The 8,047-nt window shown below is 34.4% G+C and overlaps 1 long non-coding RNA gene across 3 annotated transcripts; it reads left to right on the top strand.

Moving 5' to 3' along the window:
- The first annotated feature begins 432 nt into the window (after window positions 1–432).
- Window positions 433–4,138, top strand: LOC107788336 (uncharacterized). Of its 3 annotated transcripts, none has more exons than XR_001648596.2 (3): window positions 536–1,147; window positions 1,573–1,733; window positions 1,840–4,138. It is a non-coding gene; the product is annotated as an uncharacterized LOC107788336 (long non-coding RNA). The 3 variants fall into 3 exon arrangements; XR_001648592.1 differs by having other exon boundaries at window positions 539–1,733; window positions 1,840–2,880; window positions 3,990–4,138; XR_001648591.2 differs by having other exon boundaries at window positions 433–1,733.
- The last annotated feature ends 3,909 nt before the right edge of the window (window positions 4,139–8,047 follow it).

Below are 8,047 nucleotides of genomic sequence, written 5' to 3'. Positions count from 1 at the left end.
GCTTTTGTCTTCTGCTTTTAATTAAATTAAAGTAACCAATTAATATACTTATAACCAATTATATATATATATACACACATATATATGGTAGTTTTTTTAATTATTTTCATTTTTTAGATATATTTAAATTAAAAAGAATAACTAATAACTAGTTTAATAACTAATTCTATTGTTCTGCCATTTGACTTCATGAGGTGCTTTTGTCTTCTGCTTTTAGTTATAGATAGATAGATTTTGTATTACTAATATTTAAAAATGAGAGTTAAAAGAGGACGAACACTGAAATAATTTGTTGTACAAACAGTTATCAGAATTGTATTGCAAAATGTGGGGTCATTTCGGAGCCTTTTTCCTTTGTGGGCCTATTTAATTGGTTATTGAAAACGTGTAAGTTTCTGTACTCGATATTTCTGTTATTGAACACGTGTAAGTTTCTGTACTCGATATTTCTGTTATTGAACACGTGTAAGTTTCTGTACTCGATATTTCGCTCTTCGTTCAATAGAAGAACACGTGTTAAGAAGTTGCCATTCGTGTCACTAAATAGCTCCCTCCCGTTCGTCCATCAAACAAATGTAGAGATTGGGACTCAAATGTTCCATCCCCATTTTCTTCCTTGTGATTGTAAATTTAGCCGTTTCTCTTTCCTTTTTCTTCTATTTCTCCATTTGGATCTATTTGTTTTTTCTATTTCTTAATTTTTCTTCTCGGAATTTCTCATAACTTCCTAGATTTGATGCTTGCATTTGGAGGTAATTAGTTCTCTTCTTACCTTTTTCATCTTCCTATTTTTCTGCTTCTCTGAAGTCTGATGTACTTGGGTTTCTTCTATATTAGTTATGTTGCCTTTTCGCACTACCGGTAAGTGTTTCATGGGTTTTTTCTTCTTTTAATTTATTATATTACTTATATTTTAGTTTTACGTTCTCTAATTTTCTTCCTTTCATCATTCTCTTCTTTTACCTTTGCCTCTTCCACCATGGACCTGTTGTTGCTTTGCTTCCATTAGCTCTTATTTGGTGTGCTTAATAGTTGGATGTAACAGCGCTTGGGTAGCATACTATACAGATGGAGCTTGAACGGTGGAAGCGCCAGATGATGCTCTATTGTTTAATGGAAATCATTACATGCATATGAATAAAACTAGGTGCTTCGAGAATGGTGAAGGGTCATTTACAGATGCTCAGAATGTTTTTGATTTATTTACATGATGTCTCATATCTATTTTAGTGATAGTTTGATTGATGGTATTGGTTGGAATGTTGTAAAAGGGTACACAGACGATCATAGTAAAAGGGGTCACAGGTGATGTTAAATTAATTTTGGAGAAAGAAATATCAAAGGATTATACTGATCAGTCTATAAAGTGTTTGATAAAATGTCCCTTAAGAAAATTATATTATCCGTTGCATTTTTGTTCTTCTGAACATTCTTATAAGTCTTATTGAAATTCTGTGATGTTGCTTATATTCTACAGTTGATTTACATGGAGATGGAGACTCAATCTTTTGAACTGTAAATGCAAGCATAGTTTAGATCATTGACGGCCTCTTTGAATCTATTTTTTCGCAGCTCTATTGGGGATTCCATTTTTAGGTGGGTAATTCCCAAATTGGGAATAAAGATGGCACTTCAAAGGTCTTGGCTCTAGGATATGTAATATATCCCTTCTCAATTGCACGTACCTTGCACCTTTTGCAATAAAGCTTGAGAGACTCTTTTGTATCTTAAAGGTAATTATCTTCGAAAATTTTTACAAAATTTCTGTTCAAAACTATGTTTTATCACGTATTAAAGCATAACTTTCAGTCTTTTTCATAGATCGTTCTAACATTGCAGGTTACTGCTCAAGTTGATATTGAAATCAAATCAAGGGAATGAGGTAATTTATGCAAGGACTACTCTTTCAGTCCATGATTTTTGGTAGTCATGACCTATTTGTAATGTTGAACTTTGATATCGTCAAAGTTTGCCAGGTCAAAGTTGAGCCAAATTTTATTTGGAGTTTCAAATGTAAAAAAGAAAGAGAGGAAATCTTAATCTGAAATGGTATCTTCCATGTCTCTTTGGGTGTAGTTTATGATGGTATCTTCATATGCTTATGAATGTATATTTACTTTACAGGGCACTGGTTATTTAATAAAAATGTACACTTTAAATACACACTTTTTCCATAGAGCCTCTTATCATTTGAATTACTTCTAATGTGTAATCTGATATTAACCTGTGGCCTTCCAATATTTTGTTCAGACTTTTCACTTTGGCTCAAAAGTAAATTCTCAAGATATTTGTTGACTTTTTTGTCTTTTCTTTATCGTTTATAGCACAGTGACGACCACTACAGGCATGCTTATGTAACAAAATTATATGGGCCGTCTGATGTTAAATAATTATAATAGAGACAACTCTCTCTTTCTCCGGTATGTATAAAGAGATCAGTCACTTGCTATCTTTCATCGCAAGCGGTCTGTGAGTGGTTATAGAGCATGTAATATTTTGTATTCTTTCTATCCTCTTGAGGAGTTACTCTATTGCTTTGTTCCACTGGATCTTTCTGCACTCCTCTCTTTGGTGACTTTGCAAGTCATTTCTTTCTTGTGGTACTCTTGGCTTAGAAATTATTCTTTCTACCGTAATTTATTTATTGTCATAAATACACAAGTTTTTTATGTGATATTTTAACTCTAATCGTGACCATACGATCGACAGTGTATAAAAAGGGCCGAACAAAGAAGATCCGCTGAACTTTTGGGTACTCCTGCAAGAATAAACTAGATGCAAGGCAAAAGTTGAGTTGAAGTACTAGATGTGAGTGATGTCTCTTTCTTCTACCAAATCACCTGGCGAGCAGATGTAGAAAGCGAGTGGAAGAACATTAGCGTATGATATCTCTTGTCATTTTGAAACATGAATGGTTAACTAAGATTTTGTAAAATCTTATCGCCCTGTGATAAATATTATATGGAGTCATGGAGACAAAAGTGCAACAAGCAGTAGCAGTATCCATGTATGATGACCTTGAAACACTAACTAGGAAGTTTCAATAGGGTACATTACTCAAGGCTTTAAATAGTGTGCTCTTTCTCCAAATTCTTTCGGGGCACCTGTACTGGTCAATTGCTAAACGTTACTTCAAAAAGTTCTTGACTCAGCTTTCTTATGGTATTCTTAGTTTCCTCAAACCTTTTATGTTCCCCTCAGCTGTAGTGTCGTTTCCGAGTCAATATGTGTTTCATGCTAAGTTTGAGACCTTAGAGGTGGTTTGGATTGGTTTTAAGCTGGTCAAATTAACTTTAAGTTCTTTTTAGCTTTTTTTTGGGTATTTGGCAAAGCTATAAAGTGCTTAAAACAAGTTAAAAATTGCTTAAAACAAGCCAAAAGCAATAAGTCGGGCAACCCCAATTTATTACCTTTTGGCTTAAAAGCTATTTCTCCTGAAAAGCCACTTTTTTTAGCCAATCCAAATAGGCTCTTATAATCGATGGCATTTGCTTGCTGCTGCTCAGTTTGAGAATATGGTTATTCAGTTTGGTAACTCAAAAGATTTGCTATGGCAATAATTTTTGCCATAGGTATAATGTTTTGCTAGAGATTTTATTTCAGCAAAGGTGGTGATGTTAAGTTTGTATTTATTTGGCCGGCATAAGATGTGTCTGGCAAAGTGAGAGAAGTTTCTTCTCATTACTGTTGGCATTTTTCTGTGCCTTTTTCTAATTCAAGGACGAAGACGGATAACATCTAACCTCTGACTTGAATGACTGTAAGTTCGGTTGCACTTTTCTTGCATGTACAACCCTATAAATATTTTGAAGTTTCAAAAATTTAAATCAAGAAATAGAAAACCGGTAAAGAAACACCTCAAATACTCATTCCACTTCTACAAGTGTGCTATGATTTGTTTCCTAATGATATGCTACTGTTAATTACATGAGTTTCTCTGAAAGTTTATTAATGAGGTGTCTAACTTCTCTTCCATTTTCTTCATGCAGGGAGTTGAGTGGAACAATTATCTAGCTCTAAGGAATTCGATCTACGTAGACCAATTGTTACTACAACTTTGTAATTTCAAACTCCAGATTTTTAAAGTGTATAATGAGACCCTTTACAATGATTAATGAATTCTATTGCTCGCCTACTACCCCCAAAGAGAGGATTCTGCTTCATCTCAACTACTTCGCTATGTAGAAAGATAATTCTTTATCATCTCAGATATTGCTCTATGTTGGGCCCATGTCCCCGTGCACGGCACGGGCATAACCTACTAGTTACTTTGGTTCGGAACTCCCATTCCAAACCTTGTTGGAGTGCCAACAGTTCCTCACGAATAAACTTTTTGGGTTATACGATAAACCTAAAATATAAACTTTTAGAGCTAACTTGAAGGATGGGCTAACAATTCTTAGCCCATTTTCGCAAAAGAGCATAGTAATATAAGGAGGACAAAAAATACAAAATTAGCTGGTAGGCTGAAATTAATTGTATAGAGCTAGCCAAAAAGTATATTAAATATATATATATATATATATATATATTTATATATCAGTTTGGTTTGTACTTTGCACGTCTATTTATTTTAATGAGTACATAACTTTAAAGAACAAATAAATATTATCCATCTGTTTCAATTTATATTGTATAGTTTAACTGAATACAATATTTATTCAAGAAAGTAGGGAATGAAGATTTTTGAAATCTGTGATTGTAGACATACAATAATATTTGAGTGAATATAAAAATTTATCATTAGATATAAAATAAAATGTTCATGCTGAATTATTTATAAATTTTAAAAAATATTATATTTTTTTTAATGTACTAAAAAGAAAATAGCATTATTATTTTTGGAATCAATGGAACATTAAATATTGTATTTGAGCTCAATAAATAAAGATATCATGCACCACAAAAGTTCTCGCCTTGTGATTTTGGAGAACTTTTGTGGGAACACCTTGGTAAATTGCTGCTATTTATGATGTAATATAAAATAAATAAGTAACACAAAAATATATATTGACTCTTGAAAACCCCGCTGCCATTGCTTCGTCTTTTTCGTCGCCAAGCTCAAGCTCAAGCTTCCATGGCAACTTTCTCCCCTAAACGACCCCACTGTCACTGTTTCGTTTTCTTCTTCGTCAAGCTTGAGCTCGACACCCATGGTTGCCGCTGCTTCTGCTACGTCCAAGCATACCACGCTTCTTCTACGACCAAGCAGACCACACTTCTGCTTCTGCTTCATCTTTTTCGTCTCCGTCGAACTCGAGCCCGAGCTCCCATGGTTGCTGCGTTGCTGCGTCTCCTGCGTCCAAACACACCCTGATGTTGCTGCCTCGTCGTCTTTGTTGCTGCCTCGACTACTTCTGCTTTACCTCACGTGAACCAGTCCGGCAACCCCCCATTAAATCCGGCGACCTTCGCTTTGTCATCGAACACTACTGCTCGTCGAACACTCCTGCTCCTTCATCGAACACTTCTGCTTCTGCTACGTCGCTGCTGCCATAGCCCGTTCAGCAGCTGCGTGGGGCTGCGACGCTGCTGCTTTGTCAAGCAGTTGGACTTACCATTTTCCGGCACCTCCAGTTAAAAAACGAGACTCACCATTTCGCTTATTCAAGCTTTGGTCGGGGTTTGTCGAAACAGTCCATACACAGTTTGAGTTCGTCGTTGGTCAATCGTTGTTCGTGTTTCCGATCCGGTTAGTGGGTTTGAGTTTCACTTTTGTCCGTATTTTGTTTTTGATATTCTCAAATCTAAAATCGGTAAATGTTTGATTTTTGTTTTGTTCGTGTTCATTGTTTTGTTAATTTTTTCAGTTTGTTCATGTGAAATTGTTAGTTTAATATCGTTAGATTCAAATTGAAATTTAATTAATTATTTTTTCAGTTTGTTTCATGTGTTGTATTTTTTCAGAAATTGTTAATGTTGGTTAAATCATTTGAATCCGTCATGTTTGTTGTTTAAAATAGATTTAATTCATGTTCATCTTTGTTTGAAGTTCGTTTTTAATCCAGTGATTTAATGTGAGTTTATATTTTGGTTTTTGACTTGTTGATTTAATTTGAATCTATTTGTTTATTATGATCAACTTCTTATGTTTGTTAAATTTGAAAGTAGGATTATTGTTAAAATTTGTTCAGTCAAAGTAATTCCTGCTTTTTTGTTGTTCATGGTATGATTTCAGTTTGCATCATTTCCGTTAATTGTGATTCATGTTGTTTCAGTTTATTTTTGTTGTTGATATTGTTGTCTCTTTGCTCATTCATTTTTTGGTCTAAGTTAACTAGGATTGGTTCCCAATATGGTTAACTTATTCTCGTTGATTTGAAGCTGTATGATTCATCCGTGTTCATGAGATTTGTTGTTGAAATTTGTTTAGAAATTGGTCATATTTGCTGTATTTTGGTTGAGATTGATTAGGTGATTGGTTATAGCTGAGGGGTAGTTTGGTAAATTGCAGTACGTTCAGGGGTAAATTGGTAATTTTAGTAAGGTCGGAGGGGTATTTTTGGAATTAAACATTTGAATAATTGTTTAATATAATGGGGGACAAGACATAAATTAGTGGGGGAATAATGTAATTCTTTATGTTAAGCATGGGGGACAAGATGTAATGGGGTGAAGTTTTGATATAATTGTTTAATATAATGGGGGACAAGATATAATGTAGTGGGGTGGGAATAATGTAATTGTTTATGTTAAGCATGGTGGACAAGATGTAATGGGTTGGGGTTGATATAATTGTTTAATATAGTGGGGGAGAGGACATAATGTAGTGGGGTGGGAATAATGTAATTATTTATGTTAAGCATGGGGGACAAGGGTTTAAAATAAAGAAAACATTAAGTAGTGGGGACAAAACATGCAATTGAGGGAATATTTGGGGTTGGGGATTCAAGACTAGAGTCTTGTTATAAATAAAGTCATTTTGACACATTCTAGAGGACTAAGACTTGAGAGAAAAAACTTAGACTGAACTTGAAAGATTTTTGAGGATTATTTTGAGAGAAGAAGACATTCTGAAAATCCTAAGAGAGTGTTGGAGAGTTTAAAAAGAGAAAACAAAAAACAAAGTGGGAAGCGAGTTTAGTTTCGGGTTTAATACACGCGTGGTTTGTTGTTGTTTAGTTTGCTTACAAACTTTTGGGTTTATTCTATTGAGTTGTTCGGTTTTTTCCTCAAAGTTTTCTGGGCCTTGAATCTGATTCGAATTTGTTGTTGTTGGGTTGCTGTTGTTGCTGTGTATTTACACTACTGCTGCTTCTACTGATCTTCATCTTTTTTCCTTGCTTTCCCAAATACCAGGTACACAAATTGATATACTGGTTCATCTTGTAAGCCACTCGAGGCATGAATGCAAAAAATGAGAAAGATTTGAAGTTGTAATTTAATGTAGTCTTTTCTTTCTTTTACTGCATGTATGTAGAATGTTCTATGCGTTGCCATGTAAACTCTTTAAACAACTCACCTTCGAAACATAACTATAATAATTCGAAAGTATGCAAATAAAGTAGGACCTTATCTTCATTTATTTTAGAAAACAAAAAATAGAAAATGTAGTCATGCTAAGATTATCCTTTAAAAATAATGAGACGAGTCTCGCCAAATAAAAAATGCAAATTGCGGGGTCCTCAATAATTGGTCATAACAAATACTTAGAATTTGGGATGGACTGTTTAGTGAATGTCACTGCCTTCCCCAAAGATAATAACGCTTTAGACTCTTTAGGCGCGACTTAATTAAATTACATTCTTAAATTCGGGTGCGCATTTATGTGACCCAAATTCAAATCTTGACGGAGTCGGAATGTATTAACAACCATGGGTGCATTGATTGTGACGTGGTTCGAGATGCGTTTTCACGACGTTGCAATTCTATAAAAAATAATAATAATAAAAGCGGCTTAAACTTAATAAAAGCACATAAGTTATAACACGTATTAAATCAGATATTTAGCCCTTATAACAATTTAAGCGACCGTGCTAGAACCACGGGATTCGAGGGTGCCTAACACCTTCCCTCGGGTCAACAGAATTCCTTACTTAGAATTTCT

Source organism: Nicotiana tabacum, chromosome 3 (assembly GCF_000715075.1).
Source record: "Nicotiana tabacum cultivar K326 chromosome 3, ASM71507v2, whole genome shotgun sequence".
Taxonomy (NCBI): Eukaryota; Viridiplantae; Streptophyta; class Magnoliopsida; order Solanales; family Solanaceae; genus Nicotiana; species Nicotiana tabacum.
Note: the sequence above shows the minus strand (reverse complement) of the source record. Positions and strands in the feature narration are given on the sequence as shown.